At 39.8% G+C, this 22915-nt stretch overlaps 1 long non-coding RNA gene across 1 annotated transcript in view; it reads right to left on the bottom strand.

The window, feature by feature from the left end:
- LOC308458493 overlaps positions 1-9523 on the bottom strand; it is a 48598-nt gene extending 39075 nt beyond the window's left edge. Inside the window, exon 1 of the long non-coding RNA XR_013977481.1 lies at positions 8795-9523. This is a non-coding gene — a long non-coding RNA (uncharacterized lncRNA). The remainder of the gene's footprint in view (positions 1-8794) is intronic.
- Positions 9524-22915: the final 13392 nt, after the last annotated feature.

Raw genomic sequence — 22915 nt, 5'->3', positions numbered from 1 at the left:
CAAGCTTAAACTGCAAATGTCATCACCACGAACGCAGTAGTTGAATCCAACAGGTGGGGTAATAAAACATGACATTTCCAGCCAGTTTAATTGTACAGGGTGTGATGGGATAGCTTTTCAGTACAAACAGGGGTTTAGTTTATGTCTGTGACAAGGCCACAGACCTACTCCTCTACCATGTAGCCACATGATCTAGGGTGTTAAGTTCCCACCTGCAATATACTTTATGACCTTTCAGGTGATGAAACTTCTGACCTATAGCATTCTCATCTTTGCTGGTTCAGCTGTTGGGTGGTGACAACTCGCTAGACTCTGTGCTGGGGCTAACTGTGATTTACTGCACATTAGAATTAAAGCATTAGCATGAGATTCCTGTCCACCCAACCCTAAAGGGCTTTGGCCGCCGTACAACTGACTCTCTAGGGGAAATTACAACAAGCCAGGATTTGCTGTGAGCCTATTGCCGCCTAGTGCCAAAACAGTTCATAAATTTAACTGCAGTGCATATCTACCATGTGTTGTGTTCTCTCTCCCCCACCTCCTGCTGCCCCCCTCCCGCAGCCCTCTTTCAGATATTATGACAGTTTCACAGCCTCTCTGAAGGCTGCCTTTAACAAACAAAATGTTCTGGTTTCAAAAATAAATATACGGCGTCTGTACAGAGCTGCTTTTTAAACACTGATATTAAATATGAAACAGCTATTAATCTGGAAAAGCAAAGAGGATGTGCAGAAACTCCATGATCAGCAACACAATAGTTCTAAGCAGCCAAGGAAATTGATTCCTTCATTGTATGAACTTCTGATGGAATAGTATCTGCAGGAGGGGCTCTCCTTCAAAGCACAGTGACTGGTTATAAAAAGAGGTTCAACAATCTCTAGGTATCCAGGCACCCAATTGTAGAGGACTTTGTAATATCAGCACCTTGCACTTGGTAGTCGATTGGGAGCCAGTGCCAATTGGTTTAAACTTAACCCATGGTTTGACCCTCAGACAGGGGGTCTCACAACTGTTCAAGCTAAGGAGTAAAAACAAGAGGGACAATCCAGATTGCCAAAACCATGGCTGCTCCACTTATCTCATTGTTGTTGTTGTTGTTGTTTAGTCATTTAGTCATGTCCGACTCTTCGTGAACCCATGGACCAGAGCACGCCAGGCACTCCTGTCTTCCACTGCATCCCACAGTTTGGTCAAACTCATGCTGGTAGCTTCGAGAACACTATCCAACCATCTCGTCCTCTGCCGTCCCCTTCTCTTTGTGCCCTCCATCTTTCCCAACATCAGGGTCTTTTCCAGGGAGTCTTCTCTTCTCATGAGGTGGCCAAAGTACTGGAGTCTCAGCTTCACGATCTGTCCTTCCAGGGCTGATTTCCCTAAGAATGGAGCTCCCCTAATATATCTTTGATGAGGGGGAGCCATTCCAGAGCAACTTCTTTGCCTGACTCAAGGCTTTTCATTCAATAATAGGGTACAAGGGCGCCAGCATGAAAAAATATATTGGGGGGAGGTAAACAATTAGCAAAACAATCACAAGACATGGTATATGCACACCATTTGAATGGCAAGCCCATCAACTTTGGGGGGTGGCCCCCTCAAATATTGGGGGGGGGCGAAGAGGCCTCATCCCTAAGAGTTGGCTCCTATGATAGGGAGCCAATTTCTATCAAGCCCACTTCAGTTTTCAAACATTCTGAAGCTTCTTGAGCAGGGAAGGGCTTCTGTCCAATCAGAGAATTCTACTTAACCTAAGCAATCTTTTTCTCTATCCTTTTTTTTTAAAAAAAAGGGGGGGAGGCTGAAAGTATCATTTTCAGTATTCTGCTTTCATAACAATATAACAGTTGGCGGAAAGGGTGCTTTGTGGAACAATTCTATGCAGCTATCTTCATAATACTATAATATTAAGCCTTTTTGGTTTAAGCAAAAGCCCAACATGTACAATAGAATGTGATTATTCACCCACCACTATTGTCCTTAGAATCTATTAGAAGGTTGAAATTTATGCCATTTTTAAAGAAAGGCTGATGGTTGGACACTGCGGTCTACAGGACTGTGACAGCACCTGCTGTTCAGAAGTATTCAGGCGCACTGTAAAATTGCTTTGCTTCTCTGAAGTGTCTCTTGTCTAATAATTCTATGCCAGAGCTTAGAAAAATCTTAATAGACTAGGGACACTGGAATGTGGGTTGGAGGGCATGTCCATTGTTTTCTGGTACAGCACGTTTTAGTTACAGTGTGTCTGGTTGACAACAGCAAGCATTGTTCAAAGCCCATTGGTCACAATTTGGAGTAGACCAAGGTCACATTCACACCATGCATTCAAAGCACTTGAGATACCACTTTGAGCTGTCATCGTTCCCCCCAAGGAATTTGAGGAGCTGTAGCTTGATAAGTGCACTGAGAGTTGTTATTCATCTCACAGATCTACAGTTCCCAGAGTTCTTTGGGAAGGAGGATTTGATAAACTACAGCTCCCAGAATTCTTTGAGGGTAGCCGTGAGATGGCGCTCAATGGCAGGGCAGGCTGGGCACAGCATGTTTTCATTCAAAGTGTTCTCAGCAACCATCCTCAGAAACTCACACCTCCACTTAGGAAAAAATATAGATCCCAGCATTCTTTCTCCTGGATCTTTCCAAACCCCTCAACTGACCTCAGTTCCAGAGGTCAGCACCACCCATCTCTCAAATTTCCACACAAAATCCAATGTTAGGCATTGATATCAACATCCAGCAGGCTTATTTAGCTTAGACACTTAAAAGAATCAAATCAATGCTTAAAAACCACAAAAATTATTTACCCAATTACTGGGGAAAAGCCTGTTCCTTCTTATTAGCTAGCTGTCCTTTTCTGATATATAGATAGGAATATTCCCTCAATTAAAGGTAAAGGTAAAGGTAAAGGTAAAGGGACCCCTGACCATTACGCCCATTCCCTCAATTACTCATCTTTAAATAAATCCCTATGCTTAGTACAGTTATCTGTCTTTACTAATCAAAGTAAGCAAACAATGAGCAAAGAGGATATAGAATTGCTACCTGGAAAATCTCAGAAGGTGTAAAAAGCCCTTTTTTATTTTTAAAAAAAATCAAAATAGTCTCAGGCGTGTAAAACAATAAATGACAAATATTACATGCCACTTTCTACCCTCTCTAAATTGAGCCAAAAGGGAGCTGCACTCTAGGGTTTTCCTTCCCTTAAAAGAAAAAGAAATTTTGCTTAAAATATTTAATATTGGTGGCAAGTTTCATCTTGATGTTAACAGCTTATCTGGCTGTGCCACTATTGCCAAGTATTTTGCTTCCTGATCCCACTAAAAAAAAAAAATCAATGGAAATGTTGCCATTGGCTGCAAAAGGAACTGGTTAGGCCCCCAAAGCCTGCTACAATAGTAAGTGTTCTTGCGGACTGGCCTCTGTGTGTCCAATCGGAATTGTTATGAATGGCCCTTTCAAAGCTTGATTGATGGGTCAGGACATGCCTGCCTTGTTACTACACAAATGAGGAACAAGGTTGATGGAATTCTAAAGAAAGCAATCCCTTATTGAAAGCCTGCTAACAGGGCAGCTATTTACTACAGCTCAGTCAAGCAGCCCCTATTCACAGGAGCAAAGCCAGGAAGACAAAAGAAATTACACGTTCATGGCTCTCAGGCAAAAGCCATCGCCAAGCCATCTCGGGGGCAGGATGAAGCCATTAAACAATGAGACATACCAGAGCAATTATGGTAATCACGTAGCGTGTTTGAAGGCAGGAGAGAACAGAAGATCTGTGCCATCACATCACTTACTTACTAGCAACCTTCTGTTGTTTTTACCATTCTCTCTCCCTGCCCCCCCCCCCATCGAAATTCTGGGTTTTGTGAGATGTTTGAGTTGTCTTGCCGGGTTTAGTCACACAACGGTACCCAAATTTGCTAGCAATCAGAAAAGGTAACCACTTAGGATATGATTGCTGCTTTAAAATCCCACATCGCTCGACTCACCCATGATGGAAGGCAGTCCTCTGTATGCTCTGGCCACACACAAAGATGAGCTGAACCAGGCCTGCCCCCACCCCTTTCCGCTTCCCCACAGCTGCAGTAACATGGTAGCACACTTGGCTCACAGCGTGGCCAGATCCTGCAAACAAACAACTCCCCACACAGTGTGAGCTGCCATGTGGGTCATTTTTTAAGCAGCAACTCCCAACTGTTTTGACCCTGAATTCTGGCAGCAGAATGATATGGCTTGATTGCATCTTTGGGCCTATATTGTTTTAGGAAGTGCAGTCCAAAAACTGGAGCTGCATGTTATTCTACTTTCAAAAGACCCTGCTGTTTCTGATTTCATTATGAAAACTCCCCGTCCAACTAGAGTTTTTCAGACTGTTTTCCTTATGGCCTGCCAGGAAAGAACAGCTGTAAGTCAATACATACAATGCTTCATCAAAATTTAAGCAATCCAGGACCATAAATTTTTAAACTGGCTTGATTAACTTCGCAGTGAGAGAAAAATTCCTGAAAGAGCTCAAAGGCAGCTCCCAAGAAACATCCATCAACAGGAGCATCTTATTGCCACTGACCTGGGAGAACATTAGCTTTGAAATACCCCCAAATGGTATAGGCTCTCAATTTGGGCTCTTCTGGGCGACCCATGTTCACCTTTTCTGCTTCTAACACCATGTGACATGAGGCACAAGAAAACACAAGCCACAGCTGCAAAGGATAAATCAGAAATGCACGCAGAGAGCAAGGCTGATTCTTCCTTTGCAGCTCAAATTCAGTGGGTTTTTTCGAATTTTGCACCTTTTTGGTCACACTGCACAGGGACAGAAAAGGGGACCAGATTCAAAAAGCACAAAACTCAAGCCACAGATGCAAAGGAAGAACTGGAGGCACTCTCTAAGGATGCTCCCAATGCTTCCTCAGCAGCCATGGTTTGAACGTGTAACACCTGCTATCGTATGTTGCCAGGTGATTGACAGGTGAGCCCATGAAGGGTTGCCCACCTTGGGATCCAGCCCTTCAAACCAAGGTGGTTGCCCACCTCTGGTATAGAATAATTTTGAAGGTAAACATTTCCTACATTGTTCAATATATATAATCTGCTGCCGCAAATACTTTTTTTTTTAGTGGAAGTTGCCATTTAATGGAGCCTATCCCTCCTAAAACCCTCAACATTCCACTCTTTCCACTCTTTCAGACATTTTTCATGCTTGTTTTCAGCCATTGATTCCCTCATCGACTGCTGCTGCTTTGGAGCCATTGTTTTTTTAAAAAAAATAACTTGAAAAGGATTTCATGATCCCAGCCAATCAGGGACCACATAGAAAACATAATGATGTCATGGCCTTGTGTAGATAAATCAGATTTGGCAATGTACTAATGTTACCAAGGGTAAACTGCTGAACTCACGCATCTGCTTATCTCACCTTGACATGCTGAAAATGAGGTTTCTACAGACTTCCTACTCCTCAAATTTAGCTCCTGAATTTTTAACCAAATTGGCTACTAGCACACAGTCGCCCTTGTTAGTCTGAGCTGTTTTTAATCAAATAATTAAACAAATGGGTGTTACTTACCCTCTTCTCACACATCTGCTTAACTCACCTTGACACTTTATCAGTTAGGGCTCCTTGTAGCATAAGCCCTCTTGGGAAATGCAGGGCAGTATCAATGTGATCAGATGTCTTAAAAGTGATCAGAAGCAGGGGCATACGAAGGGGGGCCCGGGGAAGGTGCACCCAGGGTGCCACCCTGGAGGGGGTGACAAGATGGCCCGCTGCCTCCCCCCAAGCTGTAGAGTGGCTGAGGGTGCCAGCGCAGCATCCATACAAGTTGCTGGGCATGCACCGTGTGTACGGGCGCCTCGCGTACAAGCACCGCACCGGGTGCCGGACAGGCTTCCTCCGCCCCTGATCAGAAGTAGGGAACCTCTGTCATTCTAAGCACCACATTTATTCATGGGCAACCTTCTGGAGACAGCATGCTGGTAGTAGGCAGGGCCAGAGGTTAAAAAAAAAGCCAGTGGGGCAACAGATACAACTCTTATCCTTTGTACAGCCCAACAAAAGTAAGAGGTGCATCTTTCTATCCTCCATCCAGGAGAGCAAGAGGAACCGCCTCAGTTCAAGGACACACTCCAACCAGGCATGGAGCAGGACCAGCGAGGAGGCATTTGCCTGGAAAAGTCCCGAGGGCCAGACAGAGAGCCCTGGAGAGCTACATTTGGACACCAGGTCTAAGGTTCCCCACCCCTGTCTTAAAGTATTAATATTAAATGACTTAGGCAGGAATGCTGTTCAGCAACCTGCTGAATCTAATGAAGTTTTCAAGCAATTTTTGTTTATTCCCCTTTCCTCCTGATTGCCCCCTGCACCACCTAGAACACTGTTCCGGAAGGTACGTGTTATGTACGCCAACCCCGTGGAGGCATGAAGGGAACGGGGGGCCAAGAAAGTACCTTATTCTGAGGGAAAAGAGTCGGTGGAAGAAGATTGGAAAAAGTTTAAAGACTATTTACAGAAATATTGTAAAATTAATGAATGTTAGAATGATGTTGGATAGAAATTAAGTGGTTTTTAGCTGTAATACTATAAGGGGATATGAAAAATGGATTACAAATAGGTAAGAATTTAATGTTACAATATTTTAAGATTAAAGACTAGGATAAACAAAGAGGGGAAGGATTTGCTGAACTAAAAAACTGAACTGGAATACAAAAAAGGGAGGCGTGAGGAGGTCCAGGAAACAAGCTAATGAAAAATAAGTAATAGAAAGATTGAGTTGTTTTTTAACTATTTTTATTTTGTATTTTTCTTTTTTCTTTTTTCATTTTGTAATATCTTGAAAATTTTAATAAATATCTTTTTTTAAAAAAGAGATGAAAACACTTAAAAAAAAAAAAAAGAAAGTACCTTATTCTGTAAGCAGAATTCCACACACAGAACTCTGGATCAAGCCCCTTATTCGTTGGGTAGCCCATGTATCAACTTTTGGTGAAATACATTGTTTTGTTTTTCCTCCGGCAATGGCAGTAATTTTGCTTTTCTTATCATTCACCTTAGTTGTCTATGTCTGGGAATAAGTTTTGACTATGCATGAAAGCTCTCCTCTAGATCCGATGTCTTGCTAAGGTGTTTTCAAAACCTTTCCATCAGTATGGAGGGTTATGTTTGCCTGTGTGACGTTTATGGAGAGTGAAAACACAGAATAGCATAACAACCTCAGAGAAGCTCTTCAGAACAGTACTTTATAATGGATGTGGTCATTGCAACTTATATATTCATATTGAGGCCACATCATTTAAAAGTCTTCACTGAGGATGTTTAGCACAATATAGCTACTATAAAATTATCGAGAAACCAAGGCACTTTTGCTACATATACTTTGGTGTAATCTTATTCATTTTGTGGTACAATATCTGTATTGTGAGTCACTGAATCACACAGACATATATACCTCTATCCTATGCTGCAGGGAGCTTATGTTCTCTTTATTGTTCTTTTTGAAAAATCTAGTTTTACAATGTGCCCAGAATGTGAATATGGGAGATAATTTGCAAATACAATGATTGCAGAACAATCATTCACTCATTCTTCTCCCTCATTCAGTGAAGTGGGAGGGGGGATCATTTTTCCTCTGTGGAAACATCTGAAGATTAAATGAAATGTTCTCAGTTCATCATCATAATGTATTAGTGGCTTTATAAATAGTATGTGCAACTTGCTGTACTACAGGGATGAGGAACCTGTGGCCCACCAGATGTTGTTGGACTCCAGTTCCCACCAGCCCCAGTCAACAAGGCCAATGGTCAGGGATGATGAAGTTCAAGAACATTCGGAGGGCCCCTGATTCCTCATTCCTGCTTTAGAGAAAACACACACAAGGCACCTTCCACAGGTTCCCACCTGCTTTATTTTTAAGTGAGGGGAATCTTTGTACAATCTGAGAGAGAGGGAAAGGAGAAAAAAAGTTAAATAACACAATAATTAATTTGGCAATAAGTAATAATCTCTGCACCAAAGCCAAATAGTACATGAAGAGGGGAATGCAAGGGAGAACAGATGAGTTCTAAATAATTTCTGAAAAGTGAAACACTGAATAGGCCATCCAATATTACAAGGAAGATTATTCCACACATACAGATCAAACCAGTACTCTACATTTATTAAAGCTAAATTTTCAGTAGTAAAGCAATAAGCAGTAATATCATGCCAAAACAAAAACATAACCTACACTCATTGACATATGGGAGCAGGGATAATTTCACTCAGGGTAACCACTGAATTTACTTCAAGAAATAGAGGACACCAACAATAGCCCCAGACATGTGGGCAAGCAAGCTGCTGCTGAATCCAGAAAAAGGCAGAAGTAATGTTGGTAAGGGGTTCTGCTCTACATTGGGCCGGATTTTTGAAAGCCTAGTAAGTTCAAAGCACAGCAATCAGAGAGTTGTATCCAATGCTAGTCCTACTCAGAGTAGATTCATTAAAAATGGTGGGCATGACTAATTTAGGTTCATTAATTAACTCTATGACTAACACTGGCTACAACTAGCATTATAATAAAACCCCCGACTTTTGTCAGATCATATTACTCCATTGTTATTCAAGTTTCATTGATTTTCAATTTGTTTCCTGACCCAACTCAAAGTCTTGGTTTAAACCTACATTTGAGGAGGTTGTAGACCTGAGGGCCTCTGGATTCTGCTGGACTACAACTCCCATAATTGCTGACCACTGGCCATGCTTACTGGGGCTTTTGAAAGTTGGAGACCAACTACATCTAGAAGTCCATAGGTTCTCTATACTTACCTTATGTTATCTAGGACAGTCCCATGAAATGTTTTCTTCCATAGAAGCTGACTGCAGGCATGTCTCATTCAACATCTGAAGTCCTGTGAATTGTCCTCTTCCTATTTGAAGTAAGTGGGTGAGAACACAAAATATTATTTTAATGTGGCCGCAGATATGTGGAATGCCCTCCCTAGAGTGGCTACTTGTCCACTTCCCTACCCACAATTCAACAAACAACAACAACATGGCGGTTAAAGAAGATGTTCATAATTGAGTTATTCATTGGCTGGCTGTGTTCTGAGATGGCTGTGCTTTCATGCAAATTGTTGTTGGTCTTTTTTAATGGATACTTTAGATACCTTGATGGTTATCTGATGGAAATAAGGGATACCAAATGTTTTTGGGGGGTTTTAAGTTAAAAATGGAAAGGCAGTGGATGAAAGTGAAGTGAAGAGACACTTGAATGGTTTGCATGATAGGGCTGATTTATTATAAGCAAACCCATGACTCAGTCTGGCAATCTTGACTACTGCACACACAGAACAGGTGTTCCACAGATGCAACCTCTGTGGGATTCCAGTGCCTGAGATGAAAAAAGAAGAGTATAGGAGGAAAGGAAAGGATTTGGAAGAGGAACTTTATTCCTTTCCAAAGTGCGTGCCCTGAGTGAACAGCTAGAGCTCTGTGAGAAAAACAAGGCCTGGGATATTATAGGCAGTATGTTTTTTAAAAGGATTATTAAAGCAGAGATGGTCAGTCAGCAGACCTCTGGCCCTCACCATTGTTTTCTTTGCTATAAATGGATGAAAGTAAGCTTAAGGCTTTTCTAATGAAGGCATTTAAAACTGCCCCTTTTATATAATACTGTTGCACAGCACCCCAATCTCCTTTTTTTTTTAAAAATGATATTTATTAAAATTTCAAAAAAAGAAGATTACATTAATAAGAAAAATAACAATAAAAAGGAAAAGTACAAAATACTAAATAAAAAAAGGAAAAAACAGTTAAAAACAATTCCATCTTTTCATTACTTCTCTTACATTTACTTGTTTCCCGGACCTCCTCATACCACCCTCTTATGTATTCCAATTAAATTTGTTAGCCCAGCAATTCCTTTCCCTCCTTTTTAATCCTAATCTTTAATCTTGATATATTATAACATTAAATTTTTACGTATTAAAAACCAATTTTTCCATATTCTTTTATACCATTACAGCTAGAAACCACTTAACTTCAATCCAACATCATTCTAACATTCATTAATTTTACAATATTTCTGTAAATAGTCTTTAAATTTCTTCCAATCTTCTTCCACCGACTCTTCTCCCTGGTCTCGGATTCTGCCAGTCATTTCCGCCAATTCCATATAGTCCATCACCTTCATCTGCCATTCCTCCAGTGTGGGTAGATCTTGTGTCTTCCAATACTTTGCAATAAGTATTCTTGCTGCTGTTGTAGCATACATAAAGAAAGTTCTGTCCTTCTTTAACACCGATTGGCTGACTATGCCCAGGAGGAAGGCCTCTGGTTTCTTCAAGAAGGTATATTTAAATACCTTTTTTAATTCATTATAAATCATCTCCCAGAAAACCTTAATCCTTGGGCACGTCCACCAAAGGTGAAAGAATGTACCTTCAGTTTCTTTACATTTCCAACATTTGTTATCGGGCAAATGGTAGATTTTTGCAAGCTTGACTGGGGTTATGTACCACCTGTATATCATTTTCATAATATTCTCTCTTAAGGCATTACATGCCGTAAATTTCATACCTGTGGTCCACAACTGTTCCAGTCAGCAAACATTATGTCATGTCCTACATGTTGTGCCCATTTAATCATAGCAGATTTCACCGTTTCATCCTGAGTATTCCATTTCAACAGCAAGTTATACATCTTTGACAAAATCTTAGTTTTGGGTTCTAACAATTCTGTTTCTAATTTTGATTTTTCCACCTGGAAGCCGATTTTCTTGTCCAAATTGTATGCCTCCATTATCTGATAATAATGAAGCCAGTCTCGGACTTCCGGTGCAGCGCGATCTCGCCACAAGCGGGGGTTTTACCGAGAGGGAAACCCCGGGCTATTTTGGAGGGTTAGGGGGTGCTTCAGGGCGTGGAGGCCCCCCGAAAACACCTCTGGAGGATGTCCAGAGAATCTGGTTCCCGCTACGACTGAAGCGACCAACCCAGCAGTCAGGTAACTTCAAATGAAGCGAAGAGTACGGCAGCGTTGTTCAGCGGGTCGAGGGAAGCCATTACCGACCTCCATGTAGCGAAGCCCCGAGCTTGTTGAGAAAGCGCTACGCTCTCATATTAAAGGACTCCGACTTTAAAACATCTTTAACTTTGCGGCGATACCAATAAGGAAGTCTGGAAGCGACATTAAGATGCAAACGGAGTTCAGCTTGAAACCGAAATCTGTTTGACGCAGCGCGACTCCAGTGCTGGGAAAGTGAAAGTGAGTTGCCTTGGCGGATACTTTGTTTTCTCCTCAGCTTTCCTCTCCCTAAAAGTAACTTTCGCGCAGAGACTTATTAACAAGAGGCTTGCGGGAGGAAAGGGGAGACCAGGGTTAAAATTGTTGCATTTGAAACTCCTTGAGGAAACGGAGGGCTGAAATAGATGAAAGGGGCACTTCTCCTTTTTTTTTTTTTTGTGTCTGTAAAACGTAAGGAGAAGGGAAACCGGAAGAGAAGGCTCCGCCGCCATTAAAACTTATGAGCGTGGTGGACTGTGAGAAGGTTTAAGGAGAAAAAAAGAAAAAATAACAAGAAAACAACTACAACTATAACCATCTCTGTTGTGGGAAAACATATATATTTTGGACTTACTGCAAGTACTATCTCTCCCACTATTTGCTCTTCGAGAAAGAGTCGTCGTCTGCTCCCGGCACATCTCTCTAGCTTACCTTCCCACCCCTGCTTGTTTTCTTCCTCTCCTCCCAGGAGAAGAACCTGCAAAAGGAACTGGAAAAGGTGGTTCTCCTGCCCGCAACTTCGGGCGCTGCTGTGAGGTTGGCAGGGCGGGAGAGAACTTCATTTTGCCTGGCTGTTTTGTGTGTAAATACAGCTTAAATTAGTTTGTGAAGCTGCTGGCAAGAGACTTCTGATTTATAAGAGTGACGGAACGTTGGCGAAACAGGGCATTACCATATCGCTGGAAATAGTGTAATCTTGAAGAGACGTGGGGACCTCTAGTGGCGAGAAGAAGACTAACTGATCAATAACTTTTGTTCCCCCCCCTCTTCTTTTTTTTCTTTCTGTCTTTCTTCTTCCACCCCACCCCACTCTTTTCCCCACCAATCTTGGCCTGTGTGCCTATCTGACCTGTGGAGTAATTTGAGTGGAGGCGAGAAGGACACACAATAAGAGTTACATATTGAATGAATGGCATATATTTGTGTGGGAAATAATAACTTTGTTTAGTATCAATAGTAAAAAGGAATTTGAGGGGGGAGGTACCAGTGAAGGGTGGCATAGGGGAACCCGGGGAATAGGAAAAGCGTAAGAATACAAAATGTCTCATACGGTGAAGAAAGGTATGAACGGGGGGACTCCTGGTGAAAGGAGGGGGTCTAAACAAGAGACAGATTCAAAGGCGGACATTGTAAAGATGTTAATGGAAATAAAACAGAGTCAAAGCAACCTAGAACATAAGTTAGAACAAGTGGATAACAAAATTGGAAATATGGATAAAAAAATAGATGAAACAGTCAGCGAACTTAAAGGTCAGATAAAAGAAGTATTTAGGAGAACGCAAAATGTAGAGGAAGGAATAAAGAAGACAAGATTAGAACTGAAGGATATTAAGCGGGATAAGGAGAAGATTAAAGTAGAAATATTAGATTTAAACAAAGCACAAGAGGAGATAAAGGACGTTATAGCAATGAATGAACTCCGACAGAGAGAGGCGAATCTCAGGTTGAGAGCCGTCCCTGAGATACAAGGTGAAAATATTAAGGAAAGATTGATAAAAGAATTGGCGGAATGGATGGACGTTCCAATACAAGAAATGGCTAGAAATGTGCAGAATGCATTTAGAATGCGTGTAAAAACAACAAAAGTGAAAAAACTCACAGGCGACTGTTTGATTACATTCAGAGACAAAGAAATGAGAAATAGGATCTTACAAAAGAATAGGGAAAAGAGGTTGAATATAGAGGGAAATTACATAATCATCTTTAAAGATATCCCAATTAGATTACTTAAACGAAGAGACTCCTATAAACCATTAGTACAGACATTGAAGAAGAATAGAATTGAATTTAGATGGGAGTTCCCTGAAGGAATATCATTTGACTATAGAGGTAAAAGACACAGGTTACTAAACCTAGAAGAAACTGGGAAATTCTTGAGGAAATATAAGGAGTTGAGATCAGAGGAAGGTGAAGTAAAAGGAGCAGAGGGAGGTTCACCAAGAGACTTAAGAACAGAGGTAGAAGTGGAAGCGAACGTAAGTAGATCGGACGAAGAGGAAGAAGGGGAAGAAGAAGACACAGCGAATTTATAAGAGAAAAGAGAGACAAGAGAAAGAAAGGAAGAAAGGGAAAGCTTAGGTGAATACCAGGCATTATGGGGTTAAAATTTTTGAGTTGGAATATTAATGGAATGAATGAGAAAAAAAAGAGGAATAAAATTGAACAATTTTTGAGAAAGAAAAACCTGGACATCATCTGTCTTCAAGAAACGCATGTGGCCAAAAGACATAAAAAATTGTTAATTAATAAAAGATTGGGAATTGAATTTGAATCCTCTGATAGAGAAAAGAAAAGAGGTGTGGTGTTGTATATTAAAAATAAGATCGAAGCTAAACAAATATTTAAAGATGAAGAGGGGAGGATGGTAGCGGTTCGAATCAACTGGCAAGGAGAGAATTTGGTTGTGATTGGAATTTACACGCCAAATGGTAATAAGACCGATTTCTTCCAAAATTTAGAAGAGAAATTAGCAGAATATATGGATCAGAAAATCATTTTAATGGGTGACATGAACGGTGTGGTTTCCTTAGAAGCGGATAAACTTAGGGAAGGAATAAGTAAAGAAGGGAAACTACCAAAATCCTTCTTCTCAATGGTTAAAAATTGCAATCTGATAGACATTTGGCGTCTCAGACATCCACTGGATAAACAATTTACATTTCACTCTGAACCACATCAGTCGATGTCACGAATAGATCAGGTTTGGATCTCGAGTGAACTGTGCCCTAGAGTTAAACAAGTAGAAATAAGACCGAGAGTAATCTCTGATCACAGTCCGATAGAATGCGAACTGGAGAGTTTCAAGAGAAGAACCTTCAGATGGAGACTAAAGGAATATCTTCTAAATGATCAGGAAATCGTAGAAAATGCGCAAAAGAAGTTAAGAGACTACTTTGTGGATAATTGCGATAAAGGCACAAATATCAATGTAGTCTGGGACGCAAGCAAAGCTGTAATAAGAGGATTCTTTATTCAGCAGAATGCGATTAAAAATAAGAATAGAGAGAAAGGAAAAGAAAAAATTTTAAGGCAGATAATGGACAATGAACAAAAATTAATCAAAAAACCTAATTGTCAGGAAACAAAAGAAAATATTAAAATTCTGCAAGCCCAATTTGCCATAATAATAAATAGAGAAGTAGAGTGGAATATAAAAAAATTAAGACAAAAGAACTTTGAGTTTTCAAATAAATCTGGCAAATGGCTTGCATGGCAAATAAAAAAAAGGAAAGAACAAGGCACAATAAACAGAATTATAGTAGAGGGAGGAGAAGTAACAGATCCAAAAGGAATCAGGAAGGAGTTTTTGGATTATTATAGAAGCCTTTACAAAAACAAAGACAGAAATAATTTAAGGAAGATAGAGAGGTTTCTGAAAGATAAGATGGTGCAAAAAATCCCAACAGATAAGAAACAACGACTGAATATGCCAATAGAAATAGAGGAGATAGAGGATGTAATCAAAGATTTAAAGAGAGGGAAGGCTCCGGGACCGGATGGATTCACAGCGGGTTATTATAAAGAGATGAAATCTATTCTGGTGAATCCCTTAAAGGAGATTATGAATAATATATTAAGAAAAGGTGAAATCCCGGAGACTTGGAAGGAGGCATTTATTACCTTTATCCCCAAACAAGATGCAGATCTAACTCAAGTCAAAAATTATAGACCAATCTCGTTGTTGAATACGGACTACAAAATCTTTGCAGGAATTCTGGCGAGAAGATTGAAGTCCCTACTAGTAGAAGCTATCCACAAAGACCAGGCTGGTTTTCTTCCAGGCAGGCATATGAAGGACAACATAAGACATATAATTAATATGTTAGAATTTCTATCTGCCAGGATTGACAAGCAGGCAATAATGATGTTCGTGGACGCAGAAAAAGCGTTTGATAACGTGGTATGGGACTTCATGTTGAAAAATCTAGAACATATGGAAGTGGGCAAAGATTTTTTTAACGGGATAAGAGCAATATACACGGAGCAAAAAGCTAAACTGATTATAAACAACGTTGTGACAGAAGAAATAAAGATACAGAAAGGTACAAGACAGGGGTGTCCACTCTCCCCACTACTATTCATAATGGTGCTAGAAGTACTTCTAAATTCGATTAGGCGAAATGATAAGATTAAAGGAGTGACAATCGGACAAAATGCCTACAAGATCAAAGCTTTTGCAGACGACCTAGTAATAATGACTGAGGACCCAACAATTACAATAGAAGAAATCTTAAAGGAAATGGATCAATTCGGGGAAATGGCAGGCTTTAAACTAAATAAGAGGAAAACGAAGATGATAGTAAAAAATATGGACCAAAGTGTAATAGAAATAATTCAACATCAGTCACAAATAGAGGTGGTTAGGAAAGTAAAATATCTCGGGATCTGGTTAACACCTAAAAATATAGATCTGTTTAAAAATAACTATGAGCCGGTGTGGAGAGAAATAAGAAAGGACCTGGAAATATGGGGAGGATTGAGATTGTCTTTTTGGGGAAGGATTAATACTATTAAGATGAATGTTTTACCGAGGGTACTGTTCCTATTCCAGACCATACCTATAATAAAGGGGAGCCGAATGTTTAAAGAATGGCAAAGAGTGCTTTCAAGATTCATCTGGCAGGGCAAAAAACCTCGGATACAATTTAAACTCTTAACAGATAGAAAGGAAAGGGGAGGATTTGCTCTGCCAGACCTGAGATTATACTACGAGGCATCATGTCTTTGTTGGATAAAAGACTGGGTAAAACTAGTAAATAAGGAGCTACTCGATTTAGAGGGCTTCGACAATAGGTTTGGCTGGCATGCCTACCTATGGTGTGAGAAAAGGAAGGTACATAAGGGATTCGAAAATCATATTTTTAGAGGTCCACTTATTGAAATATGGGAAAGGTACAAAAATATATTAGAACCTAAAGTTCCGCACTGGCTCTCACCCCTCGAAGTGATAAGTGTGAAAAAAATTAACATGAGAAGTAATTGGGCAACATATGGACAACTGTTAACTCAAGAAGATGGGAAATGGAAATTGAAGCCATACGAGCAAGTTAAGGAGTATGTGTATGATTGGCTACATCACTTCCAAGTTAATGAAATGTTTAGAAAAGAGATAAAAGATAGAGGGTATGCAGATAAAGATTCAAAATTCCAGACGGAAATTATAAACAATGATGTGAAAATAATATCTAAAATGTATAAGATGCTCTTAGATTGGAACTTGGGAGATGAGGAAGTCAAAACAGTAATGATTCGATGGGCTAGAGATGTGGGTCATACCATACAATTTGAGGATTGGGAGAAACTATGGAAGGAGGGTCTGGATTTTACGGCATGTATAACGGTAAAAGAGAATGTTATGAAGATGTTTTACAGGTGGTACATAACACCTGTGAAGCTATCAAAAATGTACAAAGTAGGCAGTAAATGTTGGAAATGTGAAGATAAGGAGGGCTCCTTTTACCACATGTGGTGGGAGTGTGGGAGAGTGAGAGAATTTTGGGAAAAAATATACATTGAGTTAAAGAAGGTGTTAAAGTATACGTTTACCAAAAAACCTGAAATCTTTCTGTTAGGGATATTAGGGGACGAAATAAAAAAGAAAGACCATAAATTTGTATACTATGCAGTCACAGCAGCAAGGATAATTCTGGCCCAGAAGTGGAAAAAACAGGAAATGCCTACGACGGAGGAGTGGAGACTAAAGTTATTAGACTACGCGGATTTGGACAGATTGACGGGGAAGATTAGACATCTAAGAGACCAAAAGTTTATCAAGGAATGGGGAAAATATGTAGATTATCTGGAATATATTAGTAAAGGACAAATAACGCTAAGGGGATTTAGAGAAGCACTGTGAAAGATCAAGAGTTATTGTTTAAAGAAAATAGGAGAGGAGAAATGTATAATGACAATACAAACTAGGAAATGTGCAACTTTAATTTTTATTACGAAAGATTTACGGACGAGCTGAAGGAAGTCCACAAAGAGGCAACAATGTAAAATTTTAAGTGAAAACTTCTTTAATGTGTATATTCTTTTCTTTATTTGTATTTTGTTGTTATTTTTTCTCTTGAAAAATTAATAAATATCTATATGCAAAAAAAAATAAAAAAAAAATGAAGCCAGTCTCACACTTTGTTTTTTAGTTTTTCAAAACTCTGCAGTTTCAATCTATCTCCATCTTGTTCCAAAATTTCCCAATATTTCGGCCATTTAACCTCCATATTGAGCTTTTTCAGAGCTTTCGCTTCCATTGGTGACAGCCACCTTGGTGTTTTATTTTCCAATAAATCCTTATATCTTATCCAGACATTAAACAATGCTTTCCTGACAATATGGTTTTTAAATGCTTTATGTGCTTTGACCTTATCATACCACAGATATGCATGCCAACCAAATACATTGTTAAAGCCTTCTAGGTCCAAAATGTCAGTGTTTTCAAGAAGCAGCCATTCTTTCAACCAGCAAAAAGCTGCTGATTCATAATAAAGTTTAAGGTCTGGCAGGGCAAATCCACCTCTTTCCTTTGCATCTGTTAATATTTTGAATTTTATTCTGGGCTTCTTGCCCTGCCAGACAAATCTAGAGATATCTCTCTGTCACAGCACCCCAATCTCCAAGTGGTGTGAGATTGCAGGCGTTCCAGGCTCTTACCCAGGGCTCGTGCTTCCTTTTGGGAATGAGGCACAGAGGAGATTGTGGTGTCTCTATAATATATGGTTTATTTACACCTATATACCACCTGAGCCTACAATGCAGGGGTTCATAGCATTAACACCCCACGCAGGCAGAATCAGGACAGCGGGACCTGTTTTGCCGTATTGGGTGCTGAGCTTAGGGGGTGCCGCAGGGGGGTGCAGCTCTGACATAGTGAATTGAACATAATGGAAGGTGAGAGGCAGGGGGCACCAAATTTTGACCAAAATCTGCCCCTGCACCCAAAAGGGTCTTGTTTGTCCCATAGCCACAGCCTTAGATTGAAACTGAAAGCAAACATCATTCTCTTCCTCTCTGGCTTTTTTCAGCCTGTGTCTTTTCCATCCAGTTTCTAGGTCATATAACACAACTCTTTCCTAAAACTCCTCTTTGTCCTACTAACAATCTAAGAGGGGGAGGGGACCCACCCATTTGCCATCAGGCACAGAGCCCCCTTTCTTCTGTTCTCTTAATGGCCCATCACCTTTCCTTTGTTTTCCCTTAATGGTCCATGCCCCCAGGCAACCACCTAATGAGGAAGCTAGCCTGGTTTCTATTTTAGCACTTGCTCAGATATTTTAACACTTGTTGGGTCCAAGGGTTAGAATATGTCTGGCACTCACACACACATAACAATACATACATATCTAAACCACAAGCCTGTTTTTTCCTTGTCAGTGTTTCAGTAGCAACTATATTTCCAGCAAAGAAATCCTTGATGGAGACACACTGCTAAAGTGCAAAGATCACTCTGATGTCTGAAAATGCTAAGAACAATACTAGAACTTAATAATAAACAGATTTGTTCAATTACAAGGTAATTTTCCCTGTTAAAAAGCTATAAGTAACAGCTAGGAGTAGCAGACAAATTATTGTGTTTCTATGAGTAATACCCATCAAATTCATTGGAAGGCAATCATAGCTAAGTTAAAAAAACATTTCCCACAGTTCCATTAATAAGACAAGAAAACATTCTCAAGGGGTGTGTGAGAGAGAGAAAGAGAGAGAGAGAGAGAAAGGTGTCCTTATTAGGGATGGGTGAGAAATTCAATTCAGTTTGTATTGACTCTACCTAAGTTGTACTTTCCAAAATAAGAGGAGAACTGAAACACAGTCATCCTTTGAAAATCACACACCTCCAAATTTTGCAGTGGAGTTCCCCAGTCAAGTAATGTGAACAAAAAACTGCATATATTGGGGTAAAATGTGCATAAAAATGTATAATTGCATACAAATCATAAAAATGCATTATATTAGGGAAATTGCTTTACAAAAATGTGTTTTAGGGGAAATTGCATACAAACGTGTGCATATTAGGAAGAATTTACACTAAAACGCTGACAATTTTTCATGAAGATTGTTTCCTAAAAATATTATCAAACCAATGAAGAAATGTGGAGAACTGAAGAATGGAAAAATGAGAAACTCAGAGAAACAACAATTGACTGATTCGCCCGTTCCTAGTCCACATTTCACTGTTAGATTTCTTTTTAGATTCTGCACGCAGTGCCCCAGCTACAGTAGTAAAGCACAATTGTAAAGCACTGATAGATGGCACCATAAAGTTACGTAAATTATCAGGAAGGGTTTAGAAAAAGAAAGTACACTTCTGGTCACTAGATAGAGAACAGGAGACCATCCGTCCCCAGCTTGGCAACCTATAGCCAAAAGTATGGTGGCCCCATCCAAGCTTGAAATGAACTCTACAGGATCAAGAAGCAAGGTAAAAAGGTTGGTTTCTCCTAAGTCTTATCCTTGGAATATTTCCCCCTCCCCATTCCCATCAGCCACTTTCTCCCTTGTCCACTCCAGCACTTTAAGACGTTCAGCAATGAAAAGTGAGACCCTGAAAAGTCTACTTGTGACATTCAGTCCAGTCCAATGAGATCTCTTGGATTTCAGAAGCAGGCACACATACACACAAGCAGGTATATAAACAATGTTTTGTCTTTAAAATGAGGCAAAAGCTTGTTTCTCAGTCCTGTGTGGAACCATGAGTTTATTTTCTGCTAGAATTATCACCACCCCTTCCCAAAACGAAAGGTCATGTGTTTCTGTTGAAACGAAAACAAAAACAAAGGGAAAATTATCTCATTGTAATTACTGCAAGACAAATGCAATCTTTTAAAAGGCTAACTGTATTATTTGTATACCCAGGGGATGCAATGGTACACATGTAATGCGGCCTAACCAGTTTGTCTTAGCAAGACCTTACAGTGTTGATTTGAAACAGCTGAACTAAATCAACAGCTACCTTGAGCCAGAGGCCTTTGGAGAGCAATTAGAGTCAAAGCTTGGGTTTTGAACCCAATATGCTCTGTCAGTCTCAATGATTTGTGTTTGTTGTACTCAGCCTCATTTCCTGCATGAAACATGAAGCTGTATAAAGAGGAAAAATTCCCAAGATTCAAAAATATTTGACCTCAGTGCATTTGCTAGCATGAAAGTACACATGTCTAAATGACCATTTTGGTTTGTAGTACAAAGTTCTATTGATGTTGGCAGACTGAGCTTCCCCATGTCAAAGCCACATGAATGGTTTCAGGTTTCAGCCAAAAAATGTTTTCCACATGCTTTAGTGTGGGCCAATTTACACAGCGGATTCTGCAGGGTTGTGGCCAAGTACTTCATAAAGGGCTGCCTTCTTTGGGATCAGGGAAACCACAACAGACACATTGCTAATGCAATCTAATTATCTGCTTGGATATTTTTCCAGATGTATCCAGTGTCTAAAAATACTGCAATAAAAAAGGTATTATTTGTTCTCCCTTGGACTGAAATAGTGGCATAAAGAACAACCTGCTTGTCTAGAGGGAAAGTTATGACAGTGTAATTCTATGACAGCCTTTAAAAATCAGTCAAACAAAACAGAACACCCCGAGGGCTGGCTATCTGATGCTTCTCATTTGAATTAGCCTCTGAAACAAAAGCCATGACTACATGCAGAGATTCTTTTTCATAAGAAGATGCATGCCACAATTACAAGTTCATTTCCTCCATTTGTGGTTTGTAATTTGATTTTGGGTTGGTCAATTTGATACATAACAAAGATATACAATGGTGTGTTGTTTTTTTCTCTTTTGCTGGAACAAGCCCAGTGATTATTGTATCCTGTGCTGTATGACAGCGGCGTGATTTCATTTCCTCTACGTTGCTAAAACATGTTACCCAGTAGCCTCTTCGCTGCCATAGTCATTAGTTCTTTGAGCAATGAGGAAATGGTTGATTGTGATGAAGTCTTTTGGTGGATTGTGGTGTTATTTATGCACAAGCAACACATACAAAACACGGTTGTCTCTCAACTACCTGTAACAGATTCTACAAGGAGCTGCTTTTCAAAAGGGCCCAGAAAGTGCAGCTGGTCCAAGATACGGCTGCCAAGTTGCTAACAGGCAGGATATATTAATTCCAATTTTGAAACAACTTCAGTGGCTTCCAGTTGGTTTCTGGGCACAGCTCAAAGTTAAAGTGATGCTTTTGATCTTTAAAGCCATACAAATAGTGGGACTGCCTCCTTTCATGTAAGCCTAGCTCAGATCATCTGCAGTTTCCTTCTCCATATTCCCTGATCATCAGAGGTGGGCAGGTGGGTGGGAAGGACAGGTCAACTCTTTCAGTAGCTACAATGAGGTTATGGAACTCCCTTTCCCAACAAAGCTCATCTTACACTTTTTCTCTCTACTAACCTTTTGGGTTTATTTCAGAGGGCCTTGGGATTAAGCAGGAGATATTTCTTTCTTCTAATGATTGGTTGTGGTGGGTTTGGGGGATTTTTTGCTGGTTGTTTCATGACAGTTTATGGGTTTTGAACTACGTCATAAGCTGCTTTTTTGGGCATACATGGTTAAAAAATGGAGCAAAGTATTGGTAATTAGTTAGTTATTAGGAATTTGGTATGCAATGAGGTTCATGGCTGCTATTGTTTCATTAATCCCCATTTTTAGAGTAGCTGAAAGTAAGGAATTTCTAAGTTGCCTTCATTCTCTGTGAAAGTCATTGTGCACAACAGTAGATCCACTACAGTATGTGATGGAAAAATTCACCTCCTGGACCCATTGTTAGCAAAGGTTATGTGTGTTTTGTTCTGGAAATAAATTAATCCCTTTGGGCAAAAGACCATGATTTATTTTACCTCCACTTATATCTGCATGTCAGGTTGAGGTAAAGCACTGAATTATGAAGAAGAGATGTTTCTAAATAACCATCCATTCTAGTTCTCATCTGGATTTAGGGGTTCTGGTCTATTGTGTCCTGGACACTGAGCAAGGCCGATATACTTCCTTTTTGTCATTCTGTGTTTCCAGAAATTGTAAAGATAACTGGTGGGGTTCCAGTCTGATCTCTCCAAAATAATGGCTCTTATTTTGAAAATCTGATTGTGGAGATTTTATAAAATTGAAAGTATTACTACATGTACATCCAGGTTGGTGTACATACATCTATGACATATTAAACAACAACAAAAAGCCCTTTTGTTTTGCCTTAATGGTTGGTTTGGAATAATTGCTGATTGAACAATTAAACTGATATGGTGAGGAGTAAACATTGTCTGTTTTGAAGTATTTTTATGTATGTATGTATGTATGTATGTATTACACTATCCTTGTAGCAAATGTCTAAAACCCATTAGGGCTCCTGCTGAAACTGACCAGATATATTAAGTTTACTGATATCTTCTTTTCTTTTTCTGCATGTAAAAAGACAAGAATCATGTCAATGACAAACCCCCTACTCAGTTTCGTATTAGTCAACTACCAACTTCCTGCAGTCTTAAACAAATCGCTCTCAACCACATGCAAAGGGGTTGGTAGTTAGCCAATCTGAGGAAGGCTGACAGAATGCAATAGGAGAAATCTGTCCAGCCCTAATCAATGTCTGCTTTCTTTGAAGGATATCCTTTCTCCACTTTTGTTTTAATCAGACTAGATGCACTCTTCAATAGCTTTACCATGTTTTCTCGTTCTTTAT

The sequence above is a fragment of the Podarcis pityusensis genome, assembly GCF_964106645.2.
Source record: "Podarcis pityusensis genome assembly, chromosome: 11".
NCBI classification, from domain to species: Eukaryota; Metazoa; Chordata; class Lepidosauria; order Squamata; family Lacertidae; genus Podarcis; species Podarcis pityusensis.
The sequence above is the reverse complement of the archived record's forward strand: the minus strand, read 5'-3'. Positions and strand labels throughout refer to the sequence as shown.